General features: G+C 37.2%; 1 protein-coding gene across 1 annotated transcript in view; it reads left to right on the top strand.

Moving 5' to 3' along the window:
• ADGRV1 (adhesion G protein-coupled receptor V1) overlaps positions 1-17,655 on the top strand; it is a 425,471-nt gene that overhangs the window by 307,302 nt on the left and 100,514 nt on the right. The gene's annotated exons all lie outside the window — the stretch shown is intronic.

The following is a 17,655-nucleotide window of genomic DNA, read 5'->3' as shown; positions in this document are numbered from 1 at the left end:
ATGCGTGATATTATTAGGAAGCATTCCTGGAAGAAATCCCTCTTGGTCATTGTCTCATTTTCTTAATGTGGAGTTGGATTCTCTTTATTTATACTTCATTTAATATTATTGTATCACTATCATGAGTGATCTTGGTCTATTGTTTTATTTGTTTAAACTACCTTCATTTGGTTTAGGTGGCAATGTTTTATTTGCTTTAAAGAAGGACTTTAAAAGTTTTTTTTTCCCCTTTTTATAGAGCACTAAAATCTTCTGTGGAAATTGGTCTTAAGTCAAACGGGAACAATTTGATATTCTGTTTTTACCTCAGAATTATCCATTTCATGTAGATTTTCAAATTTATTTTCATGGAGGACTGCCAATCTTCATCATGTCTTCATGATATAACCACAAACATGAAATTCTATTCTCCACAAGTGGTCGATCACGCCATGCTGGCCGGGTTTGGCTGATGTCAACATGATGTGACAAAGTTCCTTGTTAGCTGCTCATAGCTGTGGATAATGAAGGAAAGGCATACAATAGCCCTAAAATGTGTCCAGCATACATTTGTCAGTATTCAGTTTAATTTGAATAATAATTTACAAGGGTCTTTGTGTTCTGTAGCTGTGTCCCCATGGCAGTGTAATGATTAAAACACACTAGCAAAACATTGAAGTAGGAAAAGTTACAATTAGAAGACAAAGATGAGAATTTCCTATGAACAGTTTAACATTCTTTAGTTAAAAAGCCCTAGGGTCATTTTACTGTCTTAGTTACTGAAGAAATTCATACTTCCATCATTCTTCTCCATAAAGCAGTCATTGAGCACTATTTATATAGGATGTTAGAGGAACCAATTCTACTGTCTCTCGATTTTCAATAAAAATTATACATTATTTAACACTCATTCCAGCTCCATCTCAATTGTCCGTTTATCTAAAGGAGATAGCATCATCATCATCAAGTAGCATCAGTTAGTAAAAAGAATATTTATTTAGTTGTTCTTCCCAACTAACATTTGTAAACAAGCACCCATGGCCAGATGCAACTCCGACTCTTATTTCTAGTATACAAGCATCCAGCTCTTAAGTAAATGTGCTTAATATCTCCAACACCCAGGTACTGACATGTAGGAAATGACAAAAAAAGCATACTTTAGTGCTCACTTTGGCAGCACATATACTAAACTCAGAATGATACAGAGAAGATTAGCATGGGCCTTGCTCAAGGGTGACATGCAAATTCATGAGCAATCCATCTTTTTTTAAAAAGTGTATTATAGCAAACTCACTCTACTAAATATGTCTGAAGATCAGACTAAAATTTTCTTTGATTGGAGTGTAGTGGAAAGAGAAGGAGCTTTGGACTAGAAAGACAAGCAGTTACTACTGGCTCTGCCTTGTTCTAGCTCTGACAATGGGCAGGTTACCCTCTGAGAGCCTGAGGTTCTCCATCTGTGGAATAGGTATTATAAACCTTGTGTCACACAGGGTTGTGATGTGGACTGAGTGAGATGATGCATGTAGAGAAAGTGGATGTGCAGCGCCTGGCAAGAGGAAGGGTCAGTTATGGGAGCTTCCTGTATGGGTTTGTGAATGTGTGTCTCATATGAAGTACTAATTATGTGTATCCTACCAGACAAGCCTTGCTAAACATTATTAATCCTCTAAATTCCTATAGGGACCCCTTACAATTTTAGTACCTATAGTTATTCTGAAACTATCACTTAAATTACTTCTGTACTTTTCTTTTGCATCTTTGACATTAGGGTTGCAAACAACACACTCTTTAATATTTCTGAAACTCAAAAGTTTTTATCAACGTAAGTTACATTTTGTTTTGTTTAGCTTTGTTTTTGTCATAAGTGAGGCAGGGGGTGGCTCTAAATCTTGCAGTCTTCTGTATTGGATACTCTCTTGTTTAGTTCTGGCTGATATGACAGAATGCCTGCATGATTTAAACAATAAACATTTATTTCTCACAATTCTGGAAGCTGGAAATTCAGATCACAGAGCCAGCATGGTCAGGTTCTTGGTGAGGCCCCCTGGCTGGTTACGTCCTCACATGGCCTTCCTTGGTGCATGCAGAGAGAGACAGCCTGTGTTTCCTCCCATTTTTGTGAGGGAATTAATCCCATCATAAGGCCTGGACCTCATGACCTAATATCACAATAATCACCTCCCAAAGCCCCACCTCCAAATACATCACATTGGGGGTTAGGGGCTCAACATAAGAATTTTTTGGTGACATATAAACATTCGGTTCATAGAAGATATTTTTAAAGATTAAATTAATAGATTAAAATAAATTAAATTTGAATACAATCTGAAATGAAAGGTTAAGTATTTGTTTAGTTCCAGGGAGTGATTTGGGGCAAGGCTATGAGTTCTGAAAAATAGTAGAACTTCAACTTCATTTATGTTGAAGGATGAAGAACTATATCCTTCCATCTCCAGAAATAACTAAATTTATTCTAAAATTATTCTCAGAGAGTAGTGTCATATAAATATTTTTATTTATGATGACCTCATTAGTATCAGTAATAGCTTTTTCCAAGTCTCATACTTATGATAATAACAATATTATAATAATGTATAACCTAACCTGTAACCTTTTCTCAAAGATATTTAGTATAGCCCGGCCGGGTGTGGCTCAGCGGTTGAGCACCGACCTAGGATCCAGGCGATCGGGGTTCGATTCCCGGTCAGGGCACATGCCCGGGTTGCAGGCTCCATCCCCAGTCGGGGGTGTGCAGGAGGCAGCCGATCAATGACTCTCTCATCATTGATGTTTCTATCTCTCTCTCCCTCTCCTTTCCTTTCTCTGAAATCAATAAAGATATTTAGTACATATTTTTCTTATATTTTTTCTGTGTATATTCTAACACATGTATACATACATCACATACACACATCACATACACACATACAACAAAAATGGGATACCATATACACTATCTTGCGATTTACTTTTTATTTGTTAGACAATTTTCTATGTCAGTATATATCAATCACTTTGTGTACTACAATGTTATTTTATTTATTTAACACTCTATTGGTGGACTTCTGGATTCTTTTCAGTTTTTCTCTTTGATGTTATAATGAATACCCCTATATAGGTATCTTTGTACACTTGAGTTAATATTTTTCAAAGGATGAATTTTGAGCCATGGGATGACTCATTCAAAGGACACATATATAATTTTTTACTTTAAAAGATATTACCAGAGTGTTTTCCAAAATGGACACACCTGTTTACACTCAAATGACAAAGTATGGCCAAGTCTGTTACCTCAAATTCTTGACAACCCTGGGCATCGTAAGATTTTTTTTCAGTGTTTGACAGTGAGATATATAGATATAGATGGATAGATAGATAGATAGATAGATAGATAGATAGATAGATAGATAGAAGGATAGATACACACACATATATGTAGTTATTTAAATTTTCATTTCTTTAATTATTAATTATAATTGAATAGCTTCATTTATGTGCCAGACATTATACTAGTTATGCGGTCTCATTTATCCTTATGCAACCCTATTAATCTGAATATCTTTGCATAGGTTTGTTTAGCATCTTTATTTCTTTTGTGCATTTTTAAATTTTTCTGCATTAATTTTTCTGATTGTTTTTTCATGTTTCCCAATAATTTGAAAAGTGAGGGTTTTTTTCTTGTTTTTTTTAAGGTGAGGTGGGCTACAGTAAAGCTGTTAACTTTTGTCTCCCTTAAATTTTCATTTCTCTATTAACAACACATCTCTCTCCTATCCATTTTTAAGGAAAAATTGCATTTTATGTATGAGATGAGCCTTTGTGTGATATCTGATCATTTCATAGAATTATTTTAAGTATTTTGTGTGCTAATTAAATTTTCCAAGTATGATAATAGTACAGTTAATATGTTGAGAGGCTTTGAAGTAATTTACTCAGGGTCAAAATGGTGAAAACATATGTTGCCACAAGAAGCTCAGTCTGCATTCATCTTAATTTATTAACTAGAGGCAGAATCAGGAAGACTAATGATTACTTTTTCATGCAAAGGGCTAAGAACTTAGGCATTTGAAATATCAAGCCAAATAAAGCATTAGTAAAGAGGTCATCATAAAACTGCAGGTGGTAGTGTTGTAATGGTGAAGGTGCTTGTGAAATTGCATTCCATCTCACTTTCTTTAAACAGTTTAGGGATAAAATGTAAAAGTTGGTCAGCTTTTTTTCAGATGCTCTTTGTTACAAGGTATTTTGCAGTCTCTCAAACACCCTCATTTGGAAAACTGAAAAAGCTCACACAACTACTAATGGTCACGTGTGTATTAGTTCAAGAAACAAATCAGTTATTTATAGAGGAAGTTCTGTTGAAGACGAAGTCTCTAATGAAAAAGGAAATAAAACTGTACCTATTAAATGTTCAAAAGTACAGAATACATACAGTACACTGAAAGACACTATAAACAAATTTATTGAGTATTCATAATCTTCCCTACCCAGTGTTTTCCATGTACATGCTGGGTTTTCTATATTTACTTGGAAAAAGAAAGCAACATAGAAAGACTTAACAAAGAACCTGGTCCTGAATGGCAAAGGAAAATCTCTTCTGCTAGTCTGTGAGAGTCATCTTCTTCTGACCTTGTCTGTCTTGAGAGCCAGATGTCCTTGCAGGAAGTCCCATGTGGGCTTTCTGGAATGCAATGTCATACTCTGCCAGCTCTCCCTGCCCTTAAATACCTGGAGTTAATTGAAGCTCTGGTAGCCAGCTGAGTTTCTAGAACAGTTCCCTCTGCTGTCCCTGGGCCTGGACAGAGATTCCACAGGAGATGCCATTAGTAAACTGGATATGGGGGATTTCCATAGCAGCATAGTACAGCCTAGCTTTTGGCAGAGCCTCTTCAAGAGAAGTGTTGAAAGATAAGTTGAGATTTATGTTACTCAATACCTTGGCCTCAAATAGTGTTTGCTTTGGGTTCTTGGGTGTGAAAGACAACTTTTGCCCTTCTAAAAAGTAGCAGACACTCTAAGTCTTACACCTTACCATTGCTTTAAATCAGCTAAAAGAGAAAATGCAAATGTACATTTATACAAATAAAGAAGTTAGTTTTAAATCATTCTATTAAATAGTCACATTGAAATTCCTTTTGAAACAAGTATCCTGAAGCACATTTACATTGATTCAGTAAAAATCCCCACAGTTTGTGAAGCAAAATTATGCTATTCAGAATTCATGCTAATTCAAACTGGCATGGCACAAGCCTTAAGGATTCTGTAAATTAATTGTTTTTGAATGACTGGCTTCAAGTATTGCTAAACCCAGGGGTTCCAGATGTCACGGCACTCTCACTTTCTCCATCCAGTGGTTGAGCCCATATCATAGCAGTCAGTCTTTCAGTCCTTTCATCACTGCAAGGTTCTTCTCTCAAGGTGGTGGCAACATGATGGCTGGTGGCTTCAGACTCTCCTCCTTTCAGCCTCCAGAGGAAAGAAGTTTTCTCTTTTCAAGAGTCCTAAACAGGAGTCTCATTAGCTTCATGGAGTAGGTGTCCATGTCTGAGCCTATGCATAAGGGAGCAGATGGCATTGATTGTCCAGGCCATAGGTCCGTTCTTAGGACAAGGAAAAGTGAGGTCAGCTATAGCTAAATTACATAGATCTCCAAGAAAATTTTAAGGTGCTGTTACCAGAGGAAGAAGAAATGAATGCTGAGCTGGAAATTAGCATCTATTCTATTACATGGGAACTTCATAATAACTAAGTAGTATGTAAAAGTCTACATGAATGCATTCCTGAGGATCAGGAAATGTAGAAATAGCAGTAAGTAGTCTTTTTGACGCCTGCTCTTCTGACTGCTCTCTGCTCTGACCTGGCATAGGTGGCCATTTTTAGCTGGAATACTTTCATCTTCTCTTTTTGTCTTAAACTATTTGAACACTATGTTACACTTTAGTGCAAAATGAGACCAACTTTAAGATTGTTCTTCCGTACCCTTGGATAAAGGTAATAGATGGGGCTTTTGAGCATCTATATACCATTCATTTACTTAGGTTACTTCTGTTTTTCTGGGGGGAAATTATATATGATACCACTAGATCCTCACTGTTTTTCAAAGGAGTCTGATGATTAGGAAACTGCTTTATTATTATTTTTAATTACAAAATTCCTAGGATTCTCGGTGATGATGTCATCAAAATAAAATGGTTGTTGTTGAAAATGTTATCTTCCAAGTATATGGCCTTTTAAAAAATTAATATTTTTAGCTCTTCACATTTTAATTCTTCAGATTCATATAACTACTGAAATATATATGGAGAGAAATCTAATCTCTCTCAGAGAATTTTCTCATTCATTTGTCTAGCTACTTCCTACTCTCTGCTCCTCTCCGAGGTCTCTAATGCTTTCTCCTTGTATAATTAGCATTTGAAAAAGCTGGAGCTTTAAAGTTCTCATTAAACAATTGGGCCTATCTAGAATTTGCTGAGAGAAGTAGGTCATGTTTAAGAAAAATTTGGGAAAATATGACGATGTTTCTAACTATAATTTCTGTTATGGCTTACAGTTACGGTAGGATGGCTATGATTTCTTCCCCATTGATTGCATATGATGCTATTATCTGTGTTTTGTTAGCTGGTTTATGTTTTTTCTGGGCAGGTCCCAGTCACCATGCTTGTCAGGCTGCCACCAGTGTGTGCTTTTGTAAGCTGGCCTTGATCCCAAGGAGTGGGACAAGGAATCCAGCCTGTGTCTGGTTCCATTCTCAGCCCTCTAAGCTATGCGGCTGGCTTAGTGCTGACATGTCCACTGTCCTGCATTACCTAATCAGTTGATCGCAGAGAAAAGAACTTGCCAGGCAGCTTTCATTTGTGTATGACTTTCCTTTTAAAAACTAATTTCATGTATATTATCCCACTTGATTCTCACAATAGATGAGATATCATTTTCTTACGTTTTCAGGTAAAGATTAGGGCCTGAGGACTTTCAGTGACTTGTGCCAAGTTATGTAAGAAGGAAAAGACAGAGTCAGGGCTTTGACTCTGGACTGAGTTCGTGTTCTTTCCATCACGCCATTGCCTGGAATCCATTCTGGCATTTTCAGACTGTGAGACAGAGCTAAGCATGTGTGAAAGACCCATTGCCACTGTGCATGTCCATCAGGGTGGCTGCAAGGCCGAGAAAAGTGCAAGCATTTCAGTTGGAAGGCATAGGGGCTTGACAGAAATTGAGACACTGGAAAGAGGAATGAACCATTAGGACACATTTTAAATGGACATTAAAGCCACTGAATGCCATTGCCTTGACATCTAAATCTTTAAGACGTACTGACTTTGGGTACAAGTTAGTTCTTGTGCTACTTGTGTTAGTGGTGGAAAAATGGCACCAGGTGTTAGCGATGAGGGAGGTTGGACTATGGTTTGGCGTCTGATTTTGCTGCTTCTCTGGGCCCAGAGCTGAAACACAGCTGAAGCCAAGATGTCATCTTCCAGGGGTTAATGCTTAAGGGAATGGTTATGCAAGGGCCTATAGTTTTGCCCGTTGCTAGGTACCTGGGGCCTCAGCCCTGGTTACCCTCTGTACCTGGTCTATTGTTCCTACTCTGTTCATGCCTATCCAACTGCCTACTACACTTGTATCAAAATTGAAATAAAAGAAGTATTTTCATTGAATGACATTTAATTTGAAATATGTGATGTTTAACTTTGAATTCTTTCAAGCTTATTTATCCCCAGTTTACTAGTATGTAAATGAGAATTTTCTCCTTTTTAAAGTCCTTTTTATATATTTTTAAATTTGAACGTAAACTTAAATATTTTCATATCAGAAAGAGACACAAATCAATAGTTTGGATTATTAAGAACAACTATTTTAAGTTGGTTAATTTATTAATGAGATTTTGAATTGCAAAAAAATTATTTTACATAACTTCATTTTTGTTTTAATGTCAGTTAAAACTATCACAACTGATAATTTTGAAGGACTATAGTGCAAAATGGCATAAGGTGTCAGTTTCATTCATCCATAAGTAAAATATGACTTGAATTCTAACCAAGACCGATTGTCTATCCTGATAGTATTATATTTCTCTCAATTTCTTCACAATGTTGTTTTTACAAAGTTAAATACATAAAATCCAATTTGAGTGGCTGGAAGCAGATCAAATGGTTTAATGAACTCAGCTTTATTTATATTTGGTGGGGAAATCAAAGCTGAGACTACTAATTTCTATGCTCATGAAAGAATCAGAGACCTAATCGCACACACACAGAGAACCAGGGTCAAGTTTGCTTGTTTTCCACATTTCCTGTATGAAATAGTCTTGTCTCATCCCATCAGCTTTCGTATGACTCTTTACCAAGAAAGTACTAAGCAGAGGTAAGCTCAAATCACACTGGCTCTCAAAGGATGGCAGCAGGTAGATATAATGTGTTTGTCCCCCAAATCATGACTTCTTGTGTGGCACAGACCCATGGTGATCCTTGTCTTGGCTGCTCCGAAAATACCAAGGCAGTTCTGAATTTTATTTTGAAAGGGTTGTGTCTAGGTAGAAGGCTAGAGTATCTGCACCTGGAGCAGCTGAAACATGTAGAATTCAGATCTAGATGCTTTATGTGAGCAAAGATATGGTACATTCAGGGAAGAGCTGGCACCATTATTAATAGACTCTTCAGTCACCAAAAATAGCAACTGGCATATGAATATAGTGATAGGTATTTTGAAATCATGCAAGCAGTTGATATAGCACAAAATTTTGAACTAGGGTCATGGGCCCCATACTGCCATTTTGGTCATTGAACCACATGTACAACAGTGGTCCTTTATAATGGTGTCAGAAATTCCTATTGTTTGGTGACGTTGTAGCTGTCTTAATGTCATAGCGAATGCATTACTCATGGATGTGGTCGTGCTGGTGTAAACAAACCTACTTACTGTGCTGCCAGTCGTATAAAAGTATAGCACATACAATTATGTACAGTACATAATACTTGAGAATAATAATAAATGACTCTATTACTGGTTTGTATATTTATTACACGGTACTTTTTATCATTATTTTAGCTTGTACTCTTTCTACTTATTTTAAAATGTTTGCTGTAAAACAGTATGCCTGCCATGTTACACCTGCAGCAGCCTCATACATCTTGTATTTAAGTCTCTTGATTGCTTCATTTTTTCCAACACATGGTTTAATCCTGTGTTGTTTTATAAATTTAACATACTCGAGCTGTACAGTGTGTGTAAAGTCTACAGTAATGTCCTAGGCCTTCACATTCACTCACCACTCATTCACTGACTCACCCAAAGCAACTTCTAGTCCTGCAAGCTCTATTCATGGTAAGTGCTCTATATAGGGGTACTATTTTTTAAAAATCTTTTGTTTTTGTTGTACCTATTCTATGTTTAGATACACAAATACTTACCACTGTACTACAGTTGCCTACATGCTATACAGGCTTGGAACCTAGGAGCAATAGGCTATATCAGCGATTTTCAACTGGTGTGCCACAAGAGGTAATTTTTAAAGTATACATTACCTGACTATTAAGCAGGGACACTGACCTCTTTTCCCTTAGATTTTCAAATTTTAAAAATGACAACAGCTAACACAACAATAGCCGTCCTGTGTGAATAAATCAAAAGTATACCTATTTTTTTGTCAGATCGGCAAAAAATATACTTTTTGGTATGCCACAGAATTTTAGTAATTAGTTAATGTGTGCCATGACATGAAAAAGGTTGAAAATCGCTGGGAAATACCATCTAGGTTAGCGCAAGTATGCTCTGTGATGCATGCATCATCATGATATCATGTAATGACACATTTCTCAGAATGTATCCCTGCCATTAAGCGGCACACAATTGTAGTTAAAAGAGCGTAATCATTATCTTTCTTGTAGCCTTCTCTGCCTGACTCACTCATAGTCCATGTTAGCCACAGTATATATCAGTGCAATCTAGGCCTTTTGATAACAGATCTTTATGAGCAGAAATTATAACCAAGTAAACATAATATTTCTGCTAAATTTAGCTAGACTTAAGTACATCCAACTGCTTGTAGAGTGTCCATGGAACCCAGGTGGGAAGCATTGCTAAATTTACTATCAGAGAGAGCTGAGCAGTTGAGCTACAAACATTTTCTGTCACTCCCCAGAATTTGTTTTTTTGCCATGAAAATAGACAGAGAAAAAAACTGGCTGAAAGATTTGATTCAGAGACTTGATACACAGTATCCCCTGCACTTTAAGATTTATGGAAAGGAAAGCCTTTAAGCAATTTTCGAAATCCTAAATTTGTTTATATTTGTATAACCCTTGTAATCAGGGCTAAAATACAGGCAGCTAAGAGTTTGGCTTGGCCTGTGTTTTCTTCAAATGGCTAACATCCACTTACAGGCTCATAAATCCTTCAAATATGTCCACTGTGTGGGTATGTGGAACCCCACCCCCACTTATGAGCAACTGGAATTGGGCACAGATAAAGTAAATTACTCGTGGGGGAAAAATTTGGGGAAATGAACACAGTGATTTTGTTTCCCATAATGTGAGGGCTGAATTTGTTGCAACAGGTTTACAAGTTACAGTTTTAGCCTGCAGGTTTCTGTGTTGCTATTTTAAGATATTACATTTAAAGGAGACTGGAGAGCTAAAAATAACTAAATTGAAGTGTGAAATCCTGGGACCTTTAGAAAGGAAATTTGAGACCCTGAGGAAATTTCTATAAAGTTTAAGCTCCCTGTTGTCTCAAGTCTTAACTTCCTTTCTGTGTGGGTTAAAATAGAAATGATTTGTTTTTCCCTATTGAAGATCCTGCAGATAAATTTAAAACCTAATGATTTTAAAGGAGGATTGATGCTTAAACAGCAACTCTTCTTTTTAAGCAAACTTATATATTGCCATTTTACAGTTAATAAAGCCAGTGTTTAAATGTTGAAAATATTCTTGTGATTTAAAACAGTGTGATGCATGTTTAAACTATGAATTTAATGTTAAGTGCTGCATACTGTGAGCATGAAGATTAATCTGCAACTGTTCACAGGCTGAACTGGGGGTGGGACTCCAGAGCCCAGGTAAAAAGTATGATAGTGTCCTAAGAAAGTGAGAGATGCACTGGAAATGGAATGGAAAACAAGGACCTGATACCAGAAATATGATTGTTGTTTTTTGAAAAGGTATGTTTCTTCTCCCTATCTTTTGTTTGGTTTTTGAATTAGGGTTAGTTTTCCTGAACAGCTTCAGGTTTAATTGCCAGAATAGTGGCTGAGAGATATTTGACAGTGTTTTCTAGTGTGGGGTTTAGAAATATAAATCCTATTCCCACCCACGATTTCTACCTCATAATCCCAAAAGGACCCTGGGCCACCTCCAAGCTGCAGGGGAGACGTGGTGGGCAGGGAATAGAGCTTCCTCCTGGAGCCCTGAGCAAGCCTCTTAGAGCTGTATTGCTTTTCTGAGAATGCAAGTGTTTATCCTGACAGAGATAGGATGAAAACCAGGGAATGTTACTAAAAGGCTTTCAAGATAGATTTTTGTTTATTTTTAGAACCTAATGTAATAATACATAGTAACTAGTAACTACCATAATAGAACTCTGCAACTTAAGGTTTATCCCTTCTTTTTCATCTTTAGGCCAGTGGTTGTCAGCTTTGACTACACAATAGAATCACCTGGAATGCTTTTTAAACTAGTACTGATGGGTAGGCCCAATCCTAAACCAGTTTCTGCACCTAGGACCCAGGGCCCGGGTGTGGTATGACCTGAAGACTCCGTAGCTGATTCTGGTGTGCAGCCAGGGTTCGCTTCCTCCTCGTAGACACTCAAGCCCTGGCAGTGCTTTGTCTCAGCCGTTTAGTCTCTCGGTGGGCTTCGACTTTTCCTCCATTGTGCTACTGGTCTTGTCTCGTGTGCGCTGATTTTGAGACACAGAAGAATGGCAGTGAAATAGAAGGTTTTGGGTATTTTCAGTCTAGACAAACAAAGGAAGTTCATGTTCATAATATCCTGTTTTACAAAGGAAAGCAATCTCTATATTCCCTGAATTATCTTAGTAGATTAATAAACCCTGCAGTAATGCTCTATTAACTACTCTCCTCACTCTGCCAACATTTAGGGTTTGAAAATATTAAACCTTTGTTTTACATCCTTTTATCAATCAGCACTGATTTGTTCTCTCCCGGGATTTAACTAAAAGCAGTGCTAAGTTACAGACAAATTAAAAAAAAAAAAAAAAAACACAGAGAAAATGATTAAAAGATATAAAATAAAGTTCCTAATCCCTAGAAAATACCTCTGAATGTGTGCATATTTCATAATGAGGGGAACTAGGTTCCACTAAAACTTTTCCTTTTCATTTAAAAAAAAAAATCAGTTTGCTCTCCTAGACACAAACTACAGCTCGAGCAATTCCAGTGTTTAGAATGCTGCTTATTGCATAATGGGCGAAAGAGGTTAAATATGTCCTTTCAGTAAAGATCATGCCCTTTAAAAATTTTGCCAGGGTAAGTGACAGATGAGACAATTTACATCCACTAAGATTTCAGTAACTTGATACAACAGCCTTGGCAACAAAATTCTGCCAAATAAAAAGCTTCAAATTGCATGGAATGGTGTTCAGAACCAGTGGGTCTCCACCTCACTTCCCCGGGACTTGTGCCAAGATAAAGGCTTCAAAGTCTCCATTGCTACTTTTGGATTATAAACTATGGCTTTTTTAACTCTTCATAGACTAGGAAAGCCCATAACAGGCTTCTCTGACCAACCCTTGCAACCTTGAGACCATTTCTGATCCATCAAAATAGAAGACCTTACTACACATTAAATCACAGTGTCACTCCTATTTTGCATAATTCTTCCTCTCTCCTCTCTAGCATTCCCTTGCTTTTCTGTTGTCTTTCTCCCTTTCACAGTTCCCCACCTCCTCCCTCATGCAGACCTTAACTAACTTGCATAAAAATCATACAATTAGTCAGGAACACAGCCAGGAGCTAGCTTATTGCAAAAACAATAGTGTTGCCTGGGGTAGAAGGAAGATTTGAATCCCCATTGTACCCAAGCCTGACAGGTAAGCATTTTAATACAAATTATCAAAATGGATACATAAATACCTAAAATTGTGTATTTAGTGCAAAAACGAATGATCTTTGTGGACATATAGTTGGAACAATAGATATATTTACACTTGACTACATAGGATCTTTTTTCTGTTGTGAGAGACATTAAGCTCTCACAGCAAGGCAAGCTCTCAGAGAAGGTGGTTAGTTTCAGCTGATCCATCAATGGACTGTCACAGGCAAAAGCCAATGGCAGTGGAGGACTCTTTCCCCACCTTTCTGCGAACACATTCAGAACGGCAGCCTGCAAGCCAGCACCAGCACCATGCAGCAGCGTGAAAATGGACCACACAAACCACAAATATTCGTTTCCACAATGAGCCATTGCATTTATTCCAGTTACTTCCATTGATAGACCAAACGGAGAATTAAAACAACTGTTTCAGTGTTTTTGTACCACTGTGATTGGTCCAGAAACTGGATATACTATTAAAATTATGGCATTGTACATAGAAAAGTTTGGTGGGTTAGCTTCAACACAGACGTACCTCAATTCTCAACAAGGCAGAGGTGATAAATTTGAAGGATTGGGCACATTATACTGATGAGATAATAACCGAAAACATGCCATCTAATAATAATAGTACTTAAGTGCTTACTACAAAGTGCAGCTATGAAGTACATATGACTATTACCTCCTTTTTAGAAATGAGAAAACTGAGGCACCAAGCAATTATAGAAAACTCGTACAAGTCACACAGCTAGCAAGTAGCTTAGCTGGGATATGAACCTGCTCCAAGGTCAGTCCTTTCAACTACTAGCCTACAGTTCTGTTAACCTTTAGGAAACTTCTGTGCCTTACAAATAAGGTGAAATGTTTGCAGATGCTTGAAAGCAGAACCGGTGTGATACCAGCAAACTAAATGTAAAATATTTCATTGGAGCTGGGCATAAAACAATGCCTCTAAAAAAGCAAAGCCTCTAAAAAAGCAAAGCCTCTAAAAAAGCAAAGCAAAGTTTATTTGATCACTTTGTTGTTTTGTGACTATTAACCAAAGTGCTGTTTAAAATTCCTGCAATTTAATAATTTTTCTCTATCTTGGTACAATTCTTTTTCCCTATATTGTAACACAAGTCCTGCAAAATTGAAAATGTTAAGATTAAACCTCTGAGCTGGATATTAAGGAGCAGAAGGACATAAGTGTACACTATTAAGTAGGGATGACTTTGGATTGGTGCCTCCTGGGATTTCAGTTAATGGAGGGAACATGCTCAGCGTTGAAGCTCTTAAGGAGGTTTAATAGCACTTTGAATGTGAACATTCCTGAACTCATAGGCGACACAGCCATCTGCACTGTGTGGATTTTAGAGGCGTGCCAAAAGACCTGGCAGGTGAGAGATGAGAGCACTGAAGGCCTCAGTAAAAAATGTCAATTATCATTAAGAATAAATGTTTTCACAAAGACACGTTAAACTCAGCTCTTACAGTGTGAGGAGGATAGACCAGAAGTCCAGGAGGCTAGCGCTAGTCTTCTCTTTGCCGTCAAGGAGCCATCTTCTAGAGGAAAGGAACAATCTCTGTTCATCACTTCCCAATTTATAAAACAATGAATGGGCTGAATAATGGTAGCTAACCTCTATGATAATCTAATAAAAGCTTAGAAGTTTCAAGAAATTCGCAGGCATAAATTCAATGAAGTTCTTGGGCCCCTAAACCGTGTGATAGAACCTAGGTTAAAAACTGAATTAAATCTCTCACCTTCTTCACAAGGGCTACTTTGGTGATTCTGTTCATTTGTAATGCTGAGAAGTTCAGATACGGTGGATGTGTTTCTTTGGGAGCAAAGCAAGGCCAGCCCAGGATATGGAAATATACAAGTGTAGCATGAGAAAGGATGTCAAGAAGGTTATTAGGCTAAATGGAACAGGCTCTCGGTGCAAAGAGCAAGGTCTCAGAAGTGAGAAGGTTCTCCTCTGTGCTGAGGACACACTGGAGTGACTTGGCAGTGTTGCTTGTAGGGGAGGGGGTGCCAGAGACTTTAATTTTGCCCTCCTGGGTTAGTACTGTGCTTCAAACGCTGCCTCGGACTGTCTAATCAGGATCTCTCTAAGGAAACCCTTGGCATTGTTTGAGTTTTCTTTCCCACACTAGAGCTAAAGTAAACAGCAACCAAAGATAAACAAGGAACATTGCTTATTCCTGTGTTGTACAATAGTAAGTCTAATTTATTGACAATATTGTTGGTGGTGTAAATACTGATCCTACAATGAACTTTTTAAAGAGCCTGCTGGATTTTAAGCCAGCAGACTTTCTTTTGTTGCTAATGGAATTTGTTTTGTAAATCAACATTTCTTAAATAACAGGCTTTGTGTCCTGGAAGACACAAGAGACCTAGTTGCTACTTCAGTCCTGTTTTTGCTTTTCTTATAATTCTCTAAACCAATGAATGGTTGAATTTCAACTTTTCTCTCTTTTCATTTCTCATAAAAAGAAGTAGAAAGAGATTTATGAGTAAAGAATAGAGCTATACTTTACTTCTGCTTCTGAATCAGTTTTGAGGCCATCTGGATCATGGTGCAGGGAAAGATTCCTACCAAAAGCTGTGAAGCTCTGCACAGTTCCACATGCCTTCTCTTATACCCAGCCATCTACGTAAACTGGAGTGCCTGATGCCGTAGAACCTAGAGCTCCAAACCAAATGAAGGCCACCTGGATTACAGTCCTGACTGTGCAAGAGAATTATACTTACCAAGACCTGCTTCGCCATTCCTTCTTGATTGCTTATTTACTTGCGGCTCTGTTTCCAAAAAACTTTAAGCTGACTTTGAGTCCTTAAAATCAGTTTTGGTATCTTTTCATTTTGCTTTTTTTTTATCTCACCCAGCCTACATCTTCCCCCTAAGCCTATTGTCCCCATAACACCTATTTATCTGTACATGACCACACTCACCTAACATACCAGGTCTATCGTAATCATTAGTGACGCCTTGCTCAGCACAGTATTAACACATCTCTACCATCAAGGACTAGCTTCCTCAAACACAACCTATTCCAGACTTACCACTCACCGAACATGACTGAGCCAAAGTTCAAGTGAAAACGTTAGGCTTGTTTTCTTTAGTTTATTTTTTAAGAAATATACCAGAGGTACAGTTCAACTCCCCTTTTTACTCCCTCATGTTATAAAGGTTAGTGTATATCCTTTCTACCTACGTTTTTATACTCTTAGTGAACCATATAGAGTATTACTTTATATAAATGTTCTTATTCTTTTGCAGTTTGCTTGTTTAATCAATATGTTTTAGGGGTTATTCCAACATGATATGCATACCTGCAGTTCATGCATTTAAACTGTTCTTTATGCCAAGATATGAATACAACTTATTTCTCCAATTTGTTAGCTGTCCATAGAAACACATGTAGATTTTCCCTAATTTTTTGTTGTTATGAACAGTGGTTCAGTGAATGCATCTGCTTATGCATGTTTACAAAGTTTCTTTGGACCATATAATTAGAAATGAAATTGCTGGACTTGATGAGAGCACTTCTTAAACTTCAGTAGACATTTACAAATTGCTCTGGAAAATTGTTGAAACAATTTTTACCCCACCAGCCATGTCGGAGCATATCCCCACAGCTTCAACACTTGGTGCCATGCCTTTTCAAATAATTGCCCATTTTTTCTAGTATATTGTCTTTTTCTTATTAATTCGTAGGAATTTTTTTATTGTTCACACTATTGCTGATGTCTCCCATTTTCCCCTTTTTGCCCCCCAGCCTTCATCACGCTGTTGTCTGTGTCCATGGGTTATGCATACATGCATATATGTTCTTTGGCTAATCTCTTCCAGTCCCCCCCCCCTCTGAGATCTGTCAGTTTGTTCCATGTATCCATGCCTCTGGTCCTATTTTGTTCATCAGTTTATTTTGTTCATTAGATTCCACATATAAGTGAGATCATATGGTATTTATCTTTGTCTGACTGGCTTAGTTCAGTTAGCACAGTAATCTCCGGGTCCATCCATGCTGTTGCAAAGGGTAAGAGTTCCTTCTTTTTCACAGCCTCATAGTATTCCATTGTGCAAATGTACCACAGCTTTTTCCCCACTCATCTACTGATGGGGATTTGTGGGAGTTTTTATACAACTTGTTTCGTGATAATAATCATTGCTCAATTAAATATGTGGCAAATATCTGCTTCTATGCTGTTCCTTGTCTTTTTGTATCAAGTAGAGTATATAAGTTGATGCTATCATTAATCATTATTTTCTGTTAACACTTGTGTTTCTGTACCTTGCTTAAGAAATAATCTATACCAATATCATAAAGTAATCGCTTATATTGTCTTTTGAGATATTTCAAGTTTTACTTTTCACATTTAGATGTTTTACTCACCTAGAACGTATTTTTGTGAGTGATATGAAGTAGGGATCCATTTAAAAAATAATAATAACGAATTGTCTCTGTACCATTTATTAATTTATTCTTTCCCCATTTATTTATTATATAGTAAAATTCTCATTCACATGTGGGTAGACTATTTTTTCTCTTCCATTTGCTTATTCCTGTACTAACACCATACTCTTTTAATTGCTATATATTTCTCTTTAATCTGTTAATGATGAGATTATGTTGATAG

The sequence above is a fragment of the Miniopterus schreibersii genome, assembly GCF_964146895.1.
Source record: "Miniopterus schreibersii genome assembly, chromosome: 3".
Lineage (NCBI taxonomy): Eukaryota > Metazoa > Chordata > Mammalia > Chiroptera > Miniopteridae > Miniopterus > Miniopterus schreibersii.
This window is presented reverse-complemented; position numbering and strand designations above follow the sequence as displayed.